At 41.6% G+C, this 22,194-nt stretch overlaps 1 protein-coding gene across 18 annotated transcripts in view; it reads right to left on the reverse strand.

The window, feature by feature from the left end:
• APBB2 (amyloid beta precursor protein binding family B member 2) overlaps positions 1–22,194 on the reverse strand; it is a 375,842-nt gene that overhangs the window by 118,808 nt on the left and 234,840 nt on the right. The window lies entirely within an intron of this gene.

Here is a 22,194-nt window from a genome sequence, read left to right on the forward strand (position 1 = left end):
TGAGTTACTGGATTTATGAGTACTGGATTTATACCTTTCATTTGCTTTAACAACTCCTCCCATTTGATTGTAAACATCTACAACGTAGCATGTCTTTCGTAATACTCTAGCATTCTAAACTGCACACAGAAGATTCTCAAGGAGGGCAGACTGAAAAAGCCTTGGAATTCGAAAAGGAACCAGACTGACTCTAAAAACCGGCCAGTAATATAAATGCATGAAGGAGGATAGGTGTGGGATACAACAGAGAATGGTGAGGATGGTGGCAAACTGGTAAGCACGTGCAAAGTCCAAAGGCATTTAAATTCAAAAAATAATTTTTTAAGAACTGTATGTGTGTGGGGGAAATAAAATACACCTACTGGGCAATTTCAGTCATCCCTGGCTTATATCAATATTTTATTAATTTACTGGATAACTATTTGTTTTTTAAAAATCTCATTTTTGGCCTTCTTTGAGTTGAGTATGAGATGGATTAAAGTGCTAGAGAAGAGAGGAGAGACATAAGGAAGCAGAGTAAGAAATCCATAGAGAGGGAGGCATAATGGAGGAATTGCAGGTGGCTATTATCAACATACATAGGTAGAAAAACTTAATAAACTTGTGCTTTAAATCTAGGGATCACTTCATTCTAAGGATGAGGCCCTTTTCTGTGTGGTCATTCACAAGAGGCTGCAGCCTTTTCTTTTTCTTTGTTTTTTTGCGGTACGCGGGACTCTCACTGTTGTGGCCTCTCCCGTTGCGGACGGAGCACAGGCTCCGGACGCGCAGGCTCAGCGGCCATGGCTCAAGGGCCCAGCTGCCCCGCAGCATGTGGGATCTTCCCGGACCGGGGCACGAACCCGTGTCCCCTGCATCGGCAGGCGGACTCTCAACCACTGCGCCACCAGGGAAGCCCGAGGCTGGAGCCTTTACAGCAATTTAAATGAGAAAGTGTGTGGGCCTTGCTCTCAGCAAATGTCACTGCATCCTGTGGGCTGGCGTCACTGAGGCTGCTACAGCCGCAAGAAGAAAAAAAGAAACCAAACAAAGAAGTTGATTAAGGCTATGGGCACAGATGTGCATTCATGCAGTTGGTTAGCATCCCAGCATTCACTTTTCTCATTTAAATCTGCCAGAGGCAAAACTGCCACTTGTCTCAAATTATGATGGAAATTTCCCCTCCCCCTACAGGAAATTAAGCACAATTAAATAATTTCAAGTTACCCAAATCTTTCAGAAGCAACTCGAAACAAACATGTGCATACACTCCTCTGTCCTGTCTCCGTTTTAGGGGGTGAGACGGTTGTTTCTGCTGTTATTTTGTTTTAAATATTTCAACTGGGATGGGAAAGGTAAAATACACAGGTCTTGGTATTAAGTTGGAGAAAACCCTACCAAGGGTGTTCCCTTGTCCAATTCTAGCAGCTCAGACAACAAGCTCGAGATGGAAACTAAAAGGACATAAAGAGGACGCTAGTTACCGTTTCTGTTGTTTTTAAGGTCTGAGGGCCTGAATTTACACATGTATCCCCGTTGTCTCTACAGCTGGGACATTAGCATATACGAAGAATAGCTACATAACACTATGAGAATATAAAATCACATCAGCACAAGGGCAGAGACCAAGGTCAGCAGTCTTAAGGTGTGGCTTTCCAAAGTGGTTGAGAGGGGCCTTGGGCTGCATGGCAGAAAGTGGTCTGTTCTGTTTCAACCAGACCCATTCACTTATATTTGGTTTATATTTTGAATTTCTGGTGAGATTTTGTTGGAATAAAAATTACAAGGTGGGTTATTCTGTTGCTAAAGATTGGTGATGATCAGATGATGATGATGAAGGAAGTGAGGTGGGCACATCTACAATATTATCAGCAGTTCAGAATCATTTATAGAATCCCTTCCGCATCACCCTACCCTGGTTGTAAGGAATGTAAGCCCCGTGAGGGCAAGCAGACATTATCTCTGTCATGTTCACCATCATATTCCCAACACCTAGCATGGCAGGTGTTCAATTACAATGAGCTGGATGAATGGAGGATAGATGGTGGATGGATGGATAGACAGAAGGGTAGACAGAAGAAAGGAAGATAAGAAGGAAGAATGCACAAAGAAGCAGGGAGAAATAAGTGAATGAAGTCCTGAATGATGGGAATTGAACTTGGCACTTAGCAAAAGAGAATTCTGAAGAAATCAGTTCTGCGTAATTTCATAAAACAGAGCAACTTCACAAAGCTCGGGAATACTAGCTTCTAGTTAAGAGCATGTCTACTTCCCTTGAAGGCATATGTGAATGTTGTTATGGACAAAAAGAAATACAATATGATAAACTGGAAAGAGTCCTGGGCTGGAGTTGAGATTTTGTTTCATTTTTTTATTGATAGGTTCCACAGGAACAGCAAGAAATATGCCTTCTGAGGTACCTCAGTGCCACTACACTTCATTTTGTTTAATCTTCAAAGCCCCAATGTGCTTTGTTTTCCTACATAGAACTATGTACACCTTTAAATAAGTACCCTGGACCTTATTCAACAGGTCACTGGTTTTCAAATGTTATCAAATGGGGGAGGAGGACAGTGGTGCAGGTAGGTGGAACTCCAGGCCTGTCCAGAGTCTTTTGACTGTTGCAGCAACATTTTTACCTGTTTTAAATATTGGTCTTGTATGCACGATTTTCCTTGAAAACAGGGATTAGTTGAATGCTCACATCAATCCCATCAGAAGGTAAGAGTGGGAATAATAGCCAGCCAAGACAAGAAGCCGGGCCTTTCAAGGCTTAAACCCAAGTTCTCGTAATGCTGCCATGAGGTTCTCAGCAGCTGGTGACAACTGTGCTGTTATTAACAGTAAAAGTAACAGGGATGCTGATGTGGGCTGTGGGCTGAAACACCCAGCTGCTTTATTGCTTCTCTACTGCAGGAGCTTGTGGAGTGTCCACTGCTGCCCTATGAAGGACACACTATGGTTATCCCATTTCTAAGGCTCGGAGAGGACGGCAGTTTGGTTTAAAGCCAAGGGGGTAAACTATGTCCCTATGTAGAAATGGATGTTACTTTTTCAGAGATCTGAGAAAAATCAGTTGTGGTCAGCTTGGGGGAATTTAGAAGGTGTATAAACGGGGCGGGGGCAGGGGAGGGACACATAAGAAAGGACACAATGGCTTCAAGTCTGAAGCTATGAGACCGGCCAGCTGACCTGACCAAGGTTACAGAGTTGGTGAGTGAGGGCACCAAGATTTGCCCTGGAGACTAGGTACATCCATGCAAGGACACTTCCAATATAGGTGTTGCATAGGGTCCTCCCTTCCGTGTCTCCCTCTCTAATTCTGCATCCAGTAAACCCAGGCAGCCACTTCAGCGGGTCCATGGATCTGCAGCCTCTCCCACTGGAAACCCGAGGATCCTATTCCACACTCGGGCACACAGCAGAGACTGAGATCCCACCTATTTCTCCCTCCTCCCTTCCCTACAGGATCTCACTGCTAAGAAGCTTTATGGTCTCCTGTCATGTCATCACTGCATCACTGCATCTTGCTGAAGGCGCCTTCAAGGAGAAGAGGGAAGTGGGACACGGTTCAGTGGTAAGAGCAGAAAGCTATAGATATCCTTTCTAAGTGGCTCTGTGGCCCACGTTGTCATTTGCAGTTTTGTTCCAGAAGCAGGGCCTGGAAGTCGGAGTGTAAAAATAGCAAGGCTGAGAGCCCCAGAAAGTCTCTCTTGTGCTGGGAGCCTCTTGGGCCAAGAGCAAAACTTGGCATAGAAACAAGGAGCCCGTCTATGAGCAGCAAGGACCTGCCCCTTCCAGCCGCCTTGGGCGCCAGTGCCGCTGCTGGCCTGGCGCCACCTCTACCACTTCTCTCCTGCTCTCCTCCCTGGTCTGTGTGTGAAGCAAGCCTGCCTCTCATCACCCTCTCCCCTGGGTTCACTTGCAGGAACTGAAGGGTCAAATGAAAACGAATTAGCATCTAGCAGCAGCTGGAAATCTCCCCTCTTGCTCCGGAGGCCACAGGAAGAAGGGATGGGTGAGCTAGGATTCTAAATTTGGCAACGTCTGCAGTGCAGAGCACAAGAGGCCTCCCTCTGGCCCTCTTAATGGCACTCACTCCCTTCCTTGACAGTTGTATACCCAGTGCCTTCAGTGTGTACGGCAGGGGGTGAGCACCTTTCGAAGAAAGAGGAGACAGATTAACTCATTCAACAAATATTTCCTGTCTACTCTGTGCCAGGCATTCTTCTAGGGCTGGGGGGCACGGAGTTCGTCAGACAGACCTGGGTCCAGCATCCGTGAACTGGGGCAGTGGTTCTCAAGGTTCACAGTCACCTGGAGAATCTGCTAGAACACAGACTGCTGGGTACTACCCACCCCCACCCCTCCGCCAAGGTTCTGACTCAGTTGCTCTGGGGCGGGGCCTGAGAATCTGCATTTCTAACAGTTCCCAGGTGGTGCTGATCTCTTGCTGCTGGTTTTGGGACCACACTTTTAAGAACCACTGGCCTAGGAAAACAGAAAAGGTAATTAATCTTTTCCACCAAACTCCATCTAACTGCTGGCTCCAGAGAATAAAAAATGTGAATTATATTCAATCATTCTTTCATTTATTCACCCACTTATTCATTCATTCTCTTGCACTGAGGACCTCCAATACATTCCAAGCACTATGCTAGAAGCTGAGAATACAGTAATGAATAAAAGAGGCAATTCAGGTATAATGATCAATTGGGTCTGGGGATAGGGTGGGCTATTTGGATAGGATGGTCTGAGGAAGGAACAATGTCACTCTAAACTAGAAGGGGCACCAGCCTTGGGAACAGACAAGAGAACAGCACTCCTGGAAGATGGAACAGCAAGTGCAAAGGCCATGTGGCAGGGAAGAGCCTGTTGTGTCATTACAATAGAAAGTCACTTGAATGAGATGTGAGTGGTCTAGGATAAGATTTAAGGGCATAAGGTCTAAGGATTCACCCTCTATGCAAAGGCAAGCTCCCGAAGCTCTTGTGTGGTCTGTGTTTTCAAAATCAGAATCAAAATCAGCACAATGCTCCCATTCTTAGAGAAGAAAAACCTCTCTCTTCGGAAGTCTTAGCTGCAGCTACTGCTGGCTTGTCTTTTGAGCACTGTTATTCCAGAGGGAGCCAGATGCCTTTATCCAAACTATCTGAATTTAGCTTTAAAACACTTTCTCCGGGACTTCCGTGGTGGCGCAGTGGTTGAGAGTCCGCCTGCCGATGCAGGGGACGGGGGTTCGTGCCCCGGTCCGGGAAGATCCCACATGCTGCGGGGCGGCTGGGCCCGTGAGCCATGGCCGCTGAGCCTGCGCGTCCGGAGCTTGTGCTCTGCAACGGGAGAGGCCACAACAGTGAGAGGCCCGCGTACCGCAAAAAAAAAAAAAAAAAAAAAAAGCATAAAAAAGGCCAAATTTCAAAAAAAAAAAACAACAAGAAACACTTTCTCCGGTCACCGGTGGTCTGCTTCCTTTGCCTCTCTTCTTTCCTAACTCACTACTTAGTCCCTTAATTTTTTCTGGACCTAGAACCTCCTTGTCAGAAAACAGCGAGAAGACTCTTCATTCCCTCCAGCTTCACCACCGACTTCTGAAGACAAGAGCGTGGAGCCAGGACTCCAGGTCTGGATCATTTATTATAGGTGTGCTGAGGGTTCCAGGCAGCATACAGAGGCTGTTTAGAACCCAGGGTGAAACTGTCCTCAGTCAAAGGAACTGGCAAAAACAATGACTGTGGAAAACAAGGGAATGCGCCCCAAATGTACAAAATCTGTGAGCGCTCTGACCCGCTGGCCTGCCAGACAGAGGGGAGGAAAGCTGACCTAAAACAGTTTCAGGGCCCCTGCTATTTCTTGATATTTATTTGCAGGGCCTATTTGGGACCCTAAAGTGTCTATCACAGCCTCAGAAAAATTCATGTTGTACTCAATTGAGCTTTCCTGTGGTTGCATTCTTTTTACAGGTGTAATAAACCTCTTAACAGTTTTGGGAGTGTTGATTTTCTAACTCTTTTTCCCTATTTTCCTTTAAAAACATTAAGATATTTAGTGTACCTGAAATATGTAGTTATTTGTAACTGAGGATTTTTCTGTTAAAGATTTTTTTAAATTTAATTTTATTTACTTTTTAATACAGCAGGTTCTTATTAGTTATCTATTTTATACATATTAGTGTATATATGTCAATCCCAATCTCCCAATTCATCACACCACCACCCCCCCCTCCCCGCCACTTTCCCCCCTTGGTATCCATACGTTTGTTCTCTACATCTGTGTCTGTATTTCTGCCCTGCAAACTGGTTCATCTGTACCATTTTTCTAGGTTCCACATATATGTGTTAATATATGATATTTGTTTTTCTCTTTCTAACTCACTTCACTCTGTATGACAGTCTCTAGATCCATCCACATCTCTACAAATGACCCAATTTCATTTCTTTTTATGGCTGAGTAATATTCCACTGTATATATGTACCACATCTTCTTTATCCATTTGTCTGTATACGGGCATTTCGGTTGTTTCCATGACCTGGCTATTGTAAATAGTGCTGCAGTGAACACTGGGGTGCATGTGTTTTTCTGAATTACGCTTTTCTCTGGGAATATGCCCAGTACTGGGATTGCTGGATCAGGTGGTAATTCTATTTTTAGTTTTTTAAGGAACCTCCATACTGTTCTCCATAGTGGCTGTATCAATTTACATTCCCACCAATAGCGCAAGAGGGTTCCCTTTTCTCCACACCCTCTCCAGCATTTGTTGTTTGTAGATTTTCTGATGATGCCCATTCTAACTGGTGTGAGGTGATACCTCATGGTACTTTTGATTTGCATTTCTCTAATAATTAGTGATGTTGAGCAGCTTTTCATGTGCTTCGTGGCCATCTGTATGTCTTCTTCAGAGAAATGTCTATTTAGGTCTTCTGCCCATTTTTTGATTGGGTTGTTTTTTTAATATTGAGCTGCATGAGCTGTTTATATATTTTGGAGATTAATCCTTTGTCCGTTGATTCATTTGCAAATATTTTCTCCCATTCTGAGGGTTATCTTTTTGTCTTGTTTGTAGTTTCCTTTGCTTTGCAAAAGCTTTTAAGTTCCATTAGGTCCCATTTGTTTATTTTTGTTTTTATTTCCATTACTCTAGGAAGTGGATCAAAAAAGATCTTGCTGTGATTTATGTCAGAGTGTTCTTCCTATGTTGTCCTCTAAGAGTTTGATAGTGTCTGGTCTTACATTTAGGTCTCTAACCCATTTTGAGTTTATTTTTGTGTACGGTGTTAGGGAGTGTCCTAATTTCATTCTTTTACATGTAGCTGTCCAGTTTTCCAAGCACCACTTATTGAAGAGACTGTCTTTTCTCCATTGTATATCCTTGCCTCCTTTGTCATAGATTAGTTGACCATAGGTGCATGGGTTTACCTCTGAGCTTTCTATCCTATTCCATTGAACTATATTTCTGTTTTTGTGCCAGTACCATATTGTCTTGATTACTGTAGTCTGTAGTATAGTCTGAAGTCAGGGAGTCTGATTCCTCCAGCTCCATTTTTTTCCCTCAAGACTGCTTTGGCTTTTCGGATCTTTTCTGTCTCCATACAAATTTTATGACTTTTTGTTCTAGTTCTGTAAAAAATGCCATTGGTAATTTGATAGGGATTGCATTGAATCTGTACATTGCTTTGGGTAGTACAGTCATTTTCACAATACTGATTCTTCTAATCCAAGAACATGGTATATCTCTCCATGTGTTTGTGTCATCTTTGATTTCCTGCATCAGTGCCTTATAGTTTTCTGAGTACAGGTCTTTTACCTCCTTACATATGTTTATTCCTAGGTATTTTATTCTTTTTGTTGCAATGGTGAATGGGATTGTTTCCTTAATTTCTCTTTCTGATCCTTTGTTCTTAGTGTATAGGAATGCAAGAGATTTCTGTGCATTAATTTTGTATCCTGCAACTTTACTAAATTCATTGATTAGTTCTAGTAGTTTTCTGGTGGCATCTTTAGGACTCTCTATGTATAGTATCATGTCATCTGCAAAGTGAGTTTTACTTCTTCTTTTCCAATTTGGATTCCTTTTATTTCTTTCTCTTCTCTGATTGCCATGGCTAGGACTTCCAAAACTATGTTGAATAATAGTGGCGAGAGTGGACATCCTTGTCTTGTTACTGATCTTAGAGGAAATGCTTTCAGTTTTTCACCATTGAGAATGATGTTTGCTATGGGCTTGTCATATATGGCCTTTATTATGTTGAGGTAGGTCCCCTCTATGCCCACTTTCTGGAGAGCTTTTTTTTTTATCATAAATGGGTGTTGAATTTTGTCAAAAGCTTTTTCTGCATCTATTGAGATGATCATATGGTTTCTATTCTTCAATTTGTTAATATGGTATATCACATTGATTGATTTGCATATATTGAAGAATCCTTGCATCCCTGGGATAAATCCCACTTGATCATGGTGTATGATTCTTTTAATGTGTTGTTGGATTCTGTTTGCTAGTAGTTTGCTGAGGATTTTTGCATCTGTATTCATCAGTGATATTGGTCTCTAATTTTCTTTTTCTGTAGTATCTTTGTCTGGTTTAGGTATCAGGGTGATGGTGGCCTCATAGAATGAGATTGGGAGTGTTCCTTCGTCTGCAATTTTTTGGAAGAGTTTGAGAAGGATGGGGTGTTAGCTCTTCTCTAAATGTTTGATAGAATTCACCTGTGAAGCCATCTGGTCCCAGACTTTTGTTCGTTGGAAGATTTTTAATCCCAGTTTCAATTTCATTACTTGTGATTGGTCTGTTCATATTTCTATTTCTTCCTGGTTCAGTCTTGGAAGGTTATATCTTTCTAAGAATTTGTCCATTTCTTCCAGATTGTCCACTTTATTTGCACAGAGTTGCTTGTAGTAGTCTCTTCGGATGTTTTGTTTTTTTGTGGTGTCCATTGTAACTTCTCCTTTTTCATTTCGAATTTTATTGATTTGAGTCCTCTCCCTCTTTTTCTTGATGAGTCTGGCTAAAGTTTTATCAATTTTGTTTACCTTCTCAAAGAACCAGCTTTTAGTTTTACTGATCTTTGTTATTGTTTTCTTTGTTTCTATTTCATTTATTTCTGCTCTGATGTTTATGATTTCTTTCCTTCTACTAACTTTGGGTTTTGTTTGTTCTTCTTTCTCTAGTTCCTTTACGTGTAAGGTTAGATAGTTTGAGATTTTTCTACTTTCTTGAGGTAGGCTTATATTGCTATAAACCTCCCTCTTAGAACTACTTTTGCTGCATCCCACAGGTTTTGGATTGTCGTGTTTTTGTTCTAATTTGTCTCCAGGTATTTTTTGATTTCCTCTTTGATTTCTTCAGTGACCTCTTGGTTATTTAGTAATGTATTGTTTAGCCTCCATGTGTTTGTGTTTTTTATGGTTTTTTTCCCTGTAACTGATTTCTAATCTCATAGCATTGTGGTTGGAAAAGATCCTTGATATTATTTCAATTTTCTTAAATTTACCGAGGCTTGATTTGTGACTCAAGATTTGATCAATCCTGGAGAATGTTCTGTGTGCACTTGAGAAGAAAGTGTAATCTGCTGTTTTTGGATGTAATGTCCTATAAATATCAATTAAATCTACCTGGTCTATTGTGTCATTTAAAGCTTCTGTTTCCTTATTAATTTTCTGTCTGGATGATCAGTCCATTGGTGGAAGTGAGGTGTTAATAGTCCCCCACTATTATTGTGTTATTGTCAATTTCCTCTTTTATAGCTGTTAGCAGTTGCCTTATGTATTGAGGTGCTCCTACGTTGGGTGCATATATATTTATAATTGCTATATCTTCTTCTTGGATTGACCCCTTGATCATTATGTAGTGTCCTTCCTTGTCTCTTGTAACAGTCTTTATTTTAAAGTCTATTTTGTCTGATATGAGAATTGCTACTCCAGCTTTCTTTTGATTTCCATTTGCATGGAATATCTTTTTCCATCCCCTCACTTTCAGTCTGTATGTGTCCATAGGTCTGAAGTGGGTCTCTTGTAGACTGCATATATATGGGTCTTGTTTTTGTATCCATTCAGCGAGCCTGTGTCTTTTGGTTGGAGCATTTAATCCATTCACGTTTAAGGTAATTATCGATATGTATGTTCCTATTACCATTTTCTTAATTGTTATTGGTTTGTTTTTGTAGGTCCTTTTCTTCTCTTGTGTTTCCCACTTAGAGAAGTTCCTTTATCATTTGTTGCAGAGCTGGTTTGGTGGTGCTGAATTCTCTTAGCTTTTGCTTGCCTGTAAAGCTTTTGATTTCTCCATCCAATCTGAATGAGATCCTTGCTGGGTATAGTAATCTTGGTTGTAGGTTCTTCCCTTTCAGCACTTTACATATATTGTGCCACTCCCTTCTGGCTTGTAGAGTTTCTGCTGAGAAATCAGCTGTTAAGCTTATGGGAGTTCCCTTGTATGTTATTTGTTGTTTTTCCCTTGATGCTTTCAATAATTTTTCTTTGTCTTTAATTGTTGTCAATTTGATTACTATGTGTCTCGGTGTGTTTCTCCTTGGGTTTACCCTGCCTGGGACTTTGCGCTTCCTGGACTTGGGTGGCTATTTCCTTTCCCACGTTAAGGAAGTTTTCGACTATAATCTCTTCAAATATTTTCTCAGGTCCTTTCTCTCTTTCTTTTCCTTCTGGGACCTCTATAATGCGAATATTGTTGTGTTTAATGTTGTCCCAGAGGTCTCTTAGGCTGTCTTCATTTCTTTTCATTCTTTTTTCTTTATTCTTTTCCACGGCAGTGAACTCCACCATTCTGTCTTCCAGGTCACTTATCTTTTCGTCTGCCTCAGTGTTTCTGCTACTGATTCCTTCTAGTGTATTTTTCATTTCAGTTATCGTATTGTTCATCTCTGTTTGTTTCTTCTTTAATTCTTCTGGTGTTTGTTCTTTAATTCTTCTAGGTCTTTGTTAAACATTTCTTGCATCTTCTCAATCTTTGCCTCCATTCTTTTTCCAAGGTCCTGGATCATCTTCACTATCATTATTCTGAATTCTTTTTCTGGAAGGTTGCCTATCTCCACTTCATTTAGTTGTTTTTCTGGGTTTTTTTTGTTTTTTTTTTTTGCGGTATGCGGGCCTCTCACTGTTGTGGCCTCTCCCGTTGTGGAGCACAGGCTCCGGACGTGCAGGCTCAGCAGCCATGGCTCACAGGCCCAGCCGCTCCGCGGCATGTGGGATCCTCCCGGACCGGGGCACGAACCCGTGTCCCCTGCATCAGCAGGAGGACTCTCAACCACTGCACCACCAGGGAAGCCCTGGGGTTTTATCTTGTTCTTTCATCTGGTACAAAGTCCTCTGCCTTTTCATTTTGTCTGTCTTTCTGTGAATGTGGTTTTCCTTCCACAGGCTGCAGAACTGTAGTTCTTGCTTCTGCTGTCTGCCCTGTGGTGGATGTAGCTATCTAAGAGTCTTGTGCAAGCTTCCTGATGGGAGGGACTGGTGGTGGGTAGAGCTGGGTGTTGCTCTGGTGGGTAGAGCTCAGTAAAACTTTTATCACTTGTCTGCTGATGGGTGGGGCTGGGTTCCCTCGTGTTGGTTGTTTGGCCTGAGGCGACCCAGCACTGGAGTCTATCCAGCTCTTTGGTGGGGCTAATGGCGGACTCTGGGAGGGCTCACGCCAAGGATTACTTCCCAGAACTTCTGCTGCCAGTGTCCTTGTCCCCAAGGTGAGCCACAGCCACCCCCCCGCCTCTGCAGGAGACCCTCCAACACTAGCAGGTAGGTCTGGTTCAGTCTCCTATGGGGTCATTGCTCCTTCCCCTGGGTCCCGATACACACACTACTTTGTGTGTGCCCTCCAAGAGTGGAGTCTCTGTTTCCCCCAGTCCTGCAATCAAATCCCACTAGGCTTCTAAGTCTGATTCTGTATGAATTCCTCCTCCTGCTGCCATACCCCTAGGTTGGGAAGCCTGACGTGGGGTTCAGAACCTTCACTCCAGTGGGTGGACTTCCGTGGTATAAGTGTTCTCCAGTTTGTGTGTCACCCACCCAGCAGTTATGGGATTTGATTTTACTGTGATTGCACCCCTACTACTGTCTCAGTGCGGCTTCTCCTTTGTCTTTGGATGTGAGGTATCTTTTTTGGTGAGTTCCAGTGTCTTCCTGTCGATGATTGTTCAGCAGTTAGTTGTGATTCCAGTGCTCTCGCAAGAGGAAGTGAGCGCACATCCTTCTACTCCACCATCTTGAACCAAGCTCTGTTAAAGATTCTTGAGTAAATGTTCCAAGAACTCACTATTTAAATGGTTCTTAAATTTGGGCCTGGCAATACTGTATACTTTGTGTATTTTTATCAAATGTTTTGGCATAAGATCAACACAATATTTCTTAATTTAAACTCACTGGGGACATAGTTTTTGCTGGGCTTACTCTATTAAATTTGTTTCAGGGCCACATTACTATCACAGGCAGGAGCTCTGGAGAGAGTGGACAGTCTTGAATCTCAGCTCCAATGCTGGCTAGCTGTGTGACCTCGGACAAACAGCTTAATTTCTAATGGCCTGTCTGCTTACTATGACAGAACTGATGACAGCTTCTGTGCCATACAGTTGATGTGGAACAGAGTGCCTAGCACAAAGCCAGGCATGTAACAATCACTCATTAAATGTCTGTTACTATTCGCTATTTATTACTTCATTCAAATGTGGCTTTGGGGGAAAATACTATGTAATAGAAACATTTTTGAAATGGCATCAACCATAGTGCATTTCATTGAAAAACTAAGACTTCTGAGAGTTTGCAACCACCAAATGTGTTTTTACTGAAAAGGTAGTTTTTATTTAGATCAAGAAAACTAGATGAGAACAGTGGTCACTTACATATCAATTCAGAAACAACATATCACATGAGGACCCACTGGTCTGAGTTTGCGGCACCTCTTTAATAAGCATGTGGGGGCTTCCCTAGTGGCGCACTGGTTAAGAATCCATCTGCCAATGCAGGGGACATGGGTTCGAGCCCTGCTCTGGAAAGATCCCACATGCCACGGAGCAACTAAGCCCGCGCACCACAACTACTGAGCCTGCACTCCACAGCCCATGAGCCACACCTACTGAGCCCTCGAGCCACAAGTACTGAGCCCACGTGCCTAGTGCCTATGCTCTGCAACACGAGAAGCCACCGTAATGAGAAGCCCGCGCACTGCAATGAAGAGTAGCCCCTGCTCGCCACAACTAGAGAAAGCCCACACACAGGAACGAAGACCCAACGCAGCCCCCCCCCAAAAAAAATCAGCATGTGGTTGCTTTATGTCATGCAGTTGAGCCATTGAAGAAGCAGAAATGAAATCAGAACAAAATAGTTTATGAAGTCTGCTTTATTATTTAAGACATCCTTCTTCTGAGACTGTTTCTGCTCTACCTTATGTCCTCAAGAAAGTATGTAGGGACTTCCCTGGTGATCCAGTGGGTAAGACTCCACATTCCCAATGCAGGGGGTCCAGGTTCAATCCCTGGTCAGAGAACTAGATGCCGCATGCATGCCACAACTAAGAAACCCACATGGCACAATTAAAGATCCAGCATGCCTCAACTAAGACCTGGTGCAGCCAAAATAAATAAATATCAAAAAAAAAAAAAAAGAAGAAAGTATGTAAATAGGAACTGATCCGATGATGGTGGAAAATAAAAGGGAAATTATGCCTCTCTGTTCACAGACTGTTAACCAAAATAAAAACAGAGTCAGGGGGACTCTGCAAAGACAAATTTAAAAACTAAAGGGCATGAAATGTAAGCCACTAAAAATTATCCAGGGGGAAATATTGGTATTTGTAAATATCCAATCATACATCCATACCTATACATAGATATAACTGAAGTTAATCATATGACCTGGCTGCAGAATATTTTAAATATCATAATAAGGTCTCATCCGAAACACACAATAAAACATGCATTTTCTTACAGGTTATAAAAGGAGATACTAAAATTTTAAGATATGAAATATAACCTAAAACACTATTTCCTTTTAGAGCGTGCACAAAGTAGCATAATTTACAATCACTATTGAGAAGCCGCAGGCTAAAAGTCTTCCCTCCCCTCCAAAAAATGTAAAAATAAAACCTTAGAACTTGAATGCAGAATAGTACTTTAAGAAAGCTACAGACCATTTCAATAACCTCAATTTTGTTTTCCTAAGACGTGCTGGGAAACACCTGTGTTGAAGCCAACCAATCTCTAAAATTCAAAAGTCTATTCACACAAAAAAAACGGAGAATGGGTGCAGGTGGGCATGCTCTTGAATCAGCAACTTGCTGGTGATTTTAAAAAGTAAAGGTTGCAACATATTTATATAAAATTGCTAGGCAGGTTTATTACTTTTTCCTCCAGTTGTCTGACTATACCACTCAACTAACTGAATGGCAGCAATGCATCCTGTTCAATAGCAGACGGGATTATTCAGGTTTGGCAGGAAGATCAACAAGTCAGCCCTAATATTCTTTGCTTTCAAGTTTAGGTATTTAGTGCCTAAACACCGTGTAACAGGAAGACCTATAAGCATATGGAGATGAAGCAACTGTACAACATCGTTCAGAGAACCTGTCCAGCTGCCATGTCTGCAGTCAACCAACCACACATCTTCCTCATTTGATTATTCCTTCACAGTGAGCAGTTGGAGAAAAGACAAAATGCCACCTCGGGCAGCAATCTTTCTTTGGCTTCCATGCAATTACACAGATACAATTACTACTGGCACCATACTCTTTCAAGGTAGACAGGTCTGAAAGTATATTAAATAAAGCCTGTTTTCTTTTCCACTATTTTGGCAGGGTCTTCAATACACTTTTCTCTTAAGAGCTGTGGTCCTCCTCAGGCTGGTACACAAGAGCACTGATAACAAGGTGGAAGCTATTCTAGGGGCTGCCTAGACCAACTTCAAGGTCATTATTATTCTATGCAGTGGCATGAGAGGCCTGGCCTTCTCATCTCCATTAAGTATTAGGACAAAAGATGATTATGGAGAATCTAGGAAATCAACAAAGTATTCAACAACCAACTACAATTTGGCCTTTTATCAGCGTGTTAAAAGCACAAGTGGAAGGGGATGCCATCTTTTCTAAAGTCATAATCGGTGTGTGGGAGCATACAGAACTATACTCCCATAGATTAAAATGTGTGTATTTTGTTTCTGATACAAGAACAAGAGCATGCACTTCTAGAGCACTATGGAATTTTCAAAGTCCTGTAACTAATTCAATCTCATTTGATCCCACAACATCTTACAAGACAGGTACAAGAGATACGATTCCCATTTTACAGGTAAAGATACAGATTTCAGCAACGTTATATAACTTGATCAAGGTTGGGAAACTGGTTGTCATTGACTGTGGAGAAATCTCAGTGTATTTTTGTTTGGGAACCATTCTATTTGCTAAATGTATTTTTAAAGGTTAAGTGCCCTTTAAAAAATCAGCATAACTTTAGTAATTTGTCCAGTATGCCTAAGTGGTTAGTGGACAAGCTTTAACATTTGACGTAAAATGTAAAATAGGGTTTTTAGGCTGTGGATGGGGCGGAGGAGTTCAGAGAGAAATGTTTTTCTGAGATTAACTTTTAAAAACACATTTAAAAGGATCAGGGTAGGGCTTCCCTGGTGGCGCAGTGGTTGAGAGTCCCCCTGCCGATGCAGGGGACGCGGGATCGTGCCCCGGTCCGGGAAGATCCCACATGCTGCGGAGCGGCTGGGCCCGTGAGCCATGGCCGCTGAGCCTGCGCGTCCAGAGCCTGTGCTCCGCAATAGGAGAGGCCACAACAGTGAGAGGCCTGCGTACCGCAAAAAAACAAAAACAAACAAACAAAAAGGATCAGGGTAAAAGCTGTTTTTTATTACTCTTCTGAAATATTTATTCTCTACCTAAATTAAAAGAGAATTTTTTCTCTTTTAAGCAGCTTATATAAAATATATAAATGTATTTGAAACCAATAAAATAACATGAGAAAATAGAGCCATGGAGTTGAGAAGAAATTTAATTTCTAGCCCCTAAAATTTACAAAGTTTTAGTTATCTAATAAAAGAAGTTTACCGAAACAGAAACTTTTTCCTAAGCACCAAATCTAAGAGGAACTTAGCATGTGGTAAACAGCACTGGAAGTAGAAAGGCAGTAACTGATGATCGTTTCACATTGCATCTAGGTGGTTTTATTTTGTAATCTTGTTCTAAATTATAATCATGTTGTACACTAGGTAATTACGTGTAAACTTTTTTTTTAATAATAAAGTTAACTGGGCAAACCATTCTGTGCTTTTCCTTTTGTCTATGAGAAGCCTGGTGTTTGGGTCTCATAAATAAAGCAGCCGACACTACAAGGTGTTCATCAATGTCTTCTTCCTTTTTATTGGACACATGGCCATCTAGAATACATTTCTCAGCTTCCCTTGCATGCAGGTAACATTCTAACTATTGGGATGTAAGTACAAGGACTGGATGGCAGCTTCTAAGAGCCTTCCTTATAAAATAGCTGGCAGGCACATTTTTTTCTGGCTGCCTGGAACAGACAAGCTGCCTTGGACTGTGAGTACTCTGGCTATACCCTAGGTATGCTGGAGTAGTAAGGTCAAGGAATTTGGGTTCCTGAGGTCTTTGTGGAACAGAGCCACTATATCGGTGGACTGCCAGGTTTCTTCTACGTGAAAGGGAAATACATTTCTATTGTAATAAGTCACTGTTATTTTAGAGTCTTGTATTACTAGCAGTTGAAGTTGATCCTAACTCATTCATCTAATGGCAGGAAACTGAATTCCAGACCTAGTACCTAGGAAAGAAACAGCTTCTAATGGATTGTCTTTGCAACCCCATATTCAATACCAAACTTACAGGCATCTAAATTATAGAGTTGAGTTAAGAAACCCAGGTTCCTGGCTCCCAACTCCTCCGACACTGTCCAAAACAGCATATTGTTGGAATATAACCTTGTTGGTTATCATTCATTCATTTTCACCCCCACCAATCCAAGCATTTTCACCTCATCTCCAACTCTTGTAAAAAAATACCAAATGCAGACACTGTGTTGGGCCTAATTTTTCACAAACCTCAAAAAAAGTATCTATCAGGATTCAACCAACCACAAGCAACATTCAGCCATTCATTTGACTCAAGGCTTTTGATTCTTTGATTTATACCATCCTCCTCCCCTACTCTTTCCAATTCTAGGTCAGGAGACAAAAACAAAGGTTCTCCAGGGGAAAACAAAATGGCAAAACCTATTAGCTGATGTACACCTGTGCAATAGCTTGGTTATTCTTTTCCAGCAATGAAAGAGTGGTATGCAGAGCTCTGAGTTTTCCAAAGATGCTGAGGCTACTGGCAGAAAAGAGGCAGGGGTATTTGTGGATCCCATCTGCCAAGGATGCACGTGTAGAAAGTCTCATTTTTTTTACGCTTCTCATAATAGAACCGAGCATAAGACAGTATTAGGTAATTGGTCCAAAATTCCAGGAAAGGACAAGTAAACAGAATAATTATTCTCGAAAATCTCAAACAATAAATTAGTGCTCAAAGTTTAGAAGGATTTCTTTAGTGATCAAGATGTGGAACTATCTGGTGTTTAAGTTGTGGGTCCTCAGAAGCAAAAAGATCAGAAAAAGTGGCATAGAGACGCTACTAATCACAAATTAAACAGATCGAAATTCCTTAAAGCCAAGATCAAGCTTGTTCCTCTTTTTATTTTAATCAACCGATTAAATGTACCATATTTACATGTACCGCATTTGCGATGTACCGCAAACATGTCTCACGCACAGTAGGTGTGCAATGTAAGCTTTCTGAAGGTAAGTGGATATAGCTGGGAGTGGCTCCCTTTTCTCATATCTCATCCTCTGAAACTGCAGAGGCTACCGAGATAACACCAATATGAATGAGAGCTATAGGAAAGCGGAGGACAAAGAAGGAAAGGAGGAAGAAAGAAAGGGAGCTAGGGAGGAAGGGAGGGAGGGAGGGAAAATGAGGCTGTGGCCTGTACCACTAAGCTGCCTGCCTCCTGAGTCCCAGCTGAGTTCTACCTTGCACTGACATCCAAAAAGAAAGTAGAACCACAGTTTGCTAGTTTTTATTTACCCACAAATGTACTGGTTACCCACTAGGCCATAAATCCCAGGCAATATGCTAAAATTATTTTCCTACTAGAAAAATGCTCCTGAAGCATTAGGGGTTTCTTATCTGCAGGGTGTCTGGGAAGGATTCCAAATTTATTATGCTACAGAAATAGGTTTCTTTTTCCTCGTCTCAAAATCTAAGCCTCTTACTTGTGAAAACTCTGATTCATACAAAGTTTTTGTTCTGGGTTAGTTCCATTTCCTTCTTTCTAGATCTACTGGTAGTTAGGGTCCATCTGTAAATGACGGTCAATCTGTTCATGAATTCTGATACTAAGCATCTTCCTCCTCAACTCTCCCTATTACTTCCTCTCTGAAAGAAATTACTATAACCTAAAGGCCTTTTGAGAGAAGACTCTGCTCAGCACACACAAATGATCCTTAGATCTCAGAAGTGGGTACAGAGGAATACTCTTTGGAAGCAAATGAATCAGACGCTGTGTCAAAGTCTTCCTTGTTGCAGGCAAAGAGGCAGAGATCAGTGGGGACAAGTGTATGACTACGTGGAAACTTCACCCAGCATAGTTGTTTGTGTTTCCTTCCTTGTAGAAACAAACTTTGTGTGTCTTCCTGTGTCACAGGTGCACTTTGATAAATGAACTGAGAGCAATTATCCCTCCCTTAGAAACTATTACAGTGGAAAGTACCTAACCATGGAGCCGGGACCGGAGAGGAGTTGAGTAAAATAAAACACTGTATTTTTGTTTTGTTTTGTTTTGTTTTATTCTCCTTGGAGAAACAAACAGCATAAATTACTTTTAAAAGGAAGAGTGCATTTTCAGTGTATATGTTCCATGGGATTTTTTTCTTTAAGGGTAATAACTATGTTTTTTCTTCCACTTTCTGCTTTGATGACTGATTCATTAAAAACACATATATTCTACTCTGCTGACAGAGCAAAAGTTGCAAATTTTCTTATTGTGAATAAAGGCTACTTGCACTTGGCCCAAATTCCAACTGGCCACCCTGGGAAAGCTGACCTGTTTCATGGCCACTGGGTCTGTTTGAGAAACACATTTATAAGAACTGAATTGGTTAGCGAGTCCTAAAAAAAAAAACCACAATTTGATTCACCTTACCAATCAAAAGGATCTGATTCAACAAACACTTACAATGCTGTATTTTTCACTGAACAAAATTATATAAAAGTATATCCAGGGCTTCCCTGGTGGCGTAGTGGTTAAGAATCTGCCTGCCAATGCAGGAGACACGGGTTCAAGCCCTGGTCCGGGAAGATCCCACATGCCGCAGAGCAACTAAGCACGTGCACCACAACTACTGAGCCTGAGCTCTAGAGCCCGCGAGCCACAACTACTGAGCCCATGTGCCACAACTACTGAAGCCCACGCGCCTAGAGCCAGTGCTCTGCAACAAGAGAAGCCACCGCAATGAGAAGCCCACGCACCGCAACGAAGAGTAGTCCCTGCTCACCACAACTAGAGAAAGCCTGCACATGGCAAAAAAGACCCAATGCAGCCAAAAATAAATAAATAAAATAAATACATTTTTTAAAAAGTATATCCATCAATAAAAATAAGATATCATTTTTTTTCAAAACAAGTAAATAATATACACCCTTTAACCCAGCAATACTAAGTGTAGAGCTCACACCTCCTCACATCGTTCCACTGGAGGATCCAAGCCAGGGTGTCCCCTGTGAGATTATGTACGGTGCTGGGGAAAGGGGCACACCCTGGGAGCCCACCATTCTACAAGGGGAAAGGGAAACACCAGAGTGCCATGCGGCAGTTAGAAACAATGCATTAAATGTCCACCCAGCCTTATGGATAGATCTCTAAAACAAAGCGCATGGGGAAAAAACACCCTTTAAATAAATTAAGAAAACACACACAAAAAACAATAATGTACATCGCAGGTACACTTCTGAACAGAAAGTTACACATTAAACACATTAGGATCGTTGCCCATGGGTGGAGAGAATAGGAGCGAGGTAAGGGAATAAAACAGGAGGTAATTAAGTAAGAACATAAAACAAGATGTTTTATATGGGCCAGTGATGAAAATACATCATGAATTGTGGCCTATGATTAACTCAACTGTCTGCAACTGAGGTCCAAATCAAACTCACTTTTTCACATTTACATATTTTCCTTAACAATAAAAACACTAATTTTGAAAAATCATCAAACATAACAGCCACTGTTTAGGTAGCTACTGAAGTGGCCCAGGGCTCTGAAAAGGCCAAAGTTCCAGGGCTGTGATGTCCAATATGGTAGCCACTAGCCACATGGGGCTACTGAACACAGGAAATGTGGTTAGTCCAAGTGACGATGTGCTGCCAGTGTAACACACACTGAACCTGGAAAACTCAGCATAATAAAAAGAATATAAATATCTTATTAATAATTTTTATACAGATTATATGTCAAAATTATAATATTTTGTTTTTTTAAGATGAGATTGTTTATTTATTTACTTTATTTGGTTATTTGGTTGCGCCGGGTCTTAGTTGTGGCAGGAAGGCTCCTTAGTTGTGGCTCACCAGCTCCTTAGTTGTGGCTCACCAGCTCCTTAGTTGTGGCATGTGAACTCTTAGTTATGGCATGCATGTGGGATCTAGTTCCCTGACCAGGGATTGAACCCAGGCCCCTTGCATTGGGAGCGCAGAGTCTTAACCACTGTGCCACCAGGGAAGTCCCAATATTTCAGATATACTGGGTTAAATAGTAAGATACACGATTAAAATTAATTTCACCTGTTTCTTTTACCTTATTTTAATGTGGTTATTAGAATATTTACTATTACATATGTGGTTCACATTGTATTTCTAGTGGATGGCACTGCTCGGAGGCCTCCAGTAAGCCAGGGGTACAAGAGGGATCCTTTCTATAAAAATTTCTTTGGAGCCTCAAACTGGAAGGTCCTGAAAAACATAATATGGGCCCCTGACTGGAAGGATATAAAAGCAGTGCAGGATTAAATATTAAAATTCTAGGTCAGGAATTGCCAACAATTTTGAACCACTCACAACCTTCCACTGCTTTCATTTTAAAACGTCTCGAGGATTAATGCTGCTCTTCAGAAATTTAAGCCCAGTCCTCTAAACTAAAGGAAAAGAAATTCCAAAGCTATGGTTTAAAATAATAAGATATAGTTGGAAAAGCCCGATATAATTTATCAATATAGTTGCACAAATATATGATTTAATCATCCACTCCTGGGAGGTGCTTTTTCAAAATCAAAATGACCTTGGCAGTAACAATTTAGAGATTATGTATTCAGTAATCCCCCCTCTCTCCCTTGCTCGTTTTCTCTCTCTGACACGTGTGGTCCTTTGTCACATGTGGACTATTATTTCCTGCACTCTTTTGTGTGGACCAATGGCCACCTATTAAAGGCCTCTAGGCTCCTTTATGACAAGACCATAGCGTTTTTACCCTTGTATCCCTGGCACTGAGTACAATGCTTAGCACATAATGGATGGTCAATAACTACCCATCAAAGTAACCAGAAGTGAGTGTTTCTAGAGGGGCAGGCTGAGATGTTTGGGGAAGAATAGAGTCAGATAACTTATTTTCTTGAGATTGCTTAAAAAAAATGATGAAAAAGTACCAAATACTCAACAATGTTTCCATTTCATCAACACCAGCATCCACGTTGTTTACTTGAAGTGCTTGCCACGTGTCAGGCACTGTTCTAAGCACCTCATGTTTATCCATTCACTTACTCCTTACGAGAACCTTTTTAAGGTTGGTGTTATCTTATCGCCATTTTATAGATGATGCTTAGAGAGGGTAAGTCACTGACTCTTGGTTTCCACAGCTAGTAACAGCAGAATTGGGATTCAAGGCAGGCAGCCACACACCAGAACCCTTGCTCCCGAGTACCTGTTAATCAATACACAAAACTATCTATTTCAGGAAATGAATCTGGAGCGGTACAGCGCCCTCATACTCACGGCCTCCAACCCCAACAGACTGCATGAGTCCAAGCTCTCAAGAGCCTCACCTGGATTCGAAAGTGGCTCATAATCAATTACGGTGACTACACGGCTCCTGCTAGTCATACTGCAGCTGGTAATCTCCCAGAGAACACCCATTTCAACCACTCCCTGTTCTTGTTCCTGCACAAAAGAAATCGACC

Source organism: Globicephala melas, chromosome 5 (assembly GCF_963455315.2).
Source record: "Globicephala melas chromosome 5, mGloMel1.2, whole genome shotgun sequence".
NCBI classification, from domain to species: Eukaryota; Metazoa; Chordata; class Mammalia; order Artiodactyla; family Delphinidae; genus Globicephala; species Globicephala melas.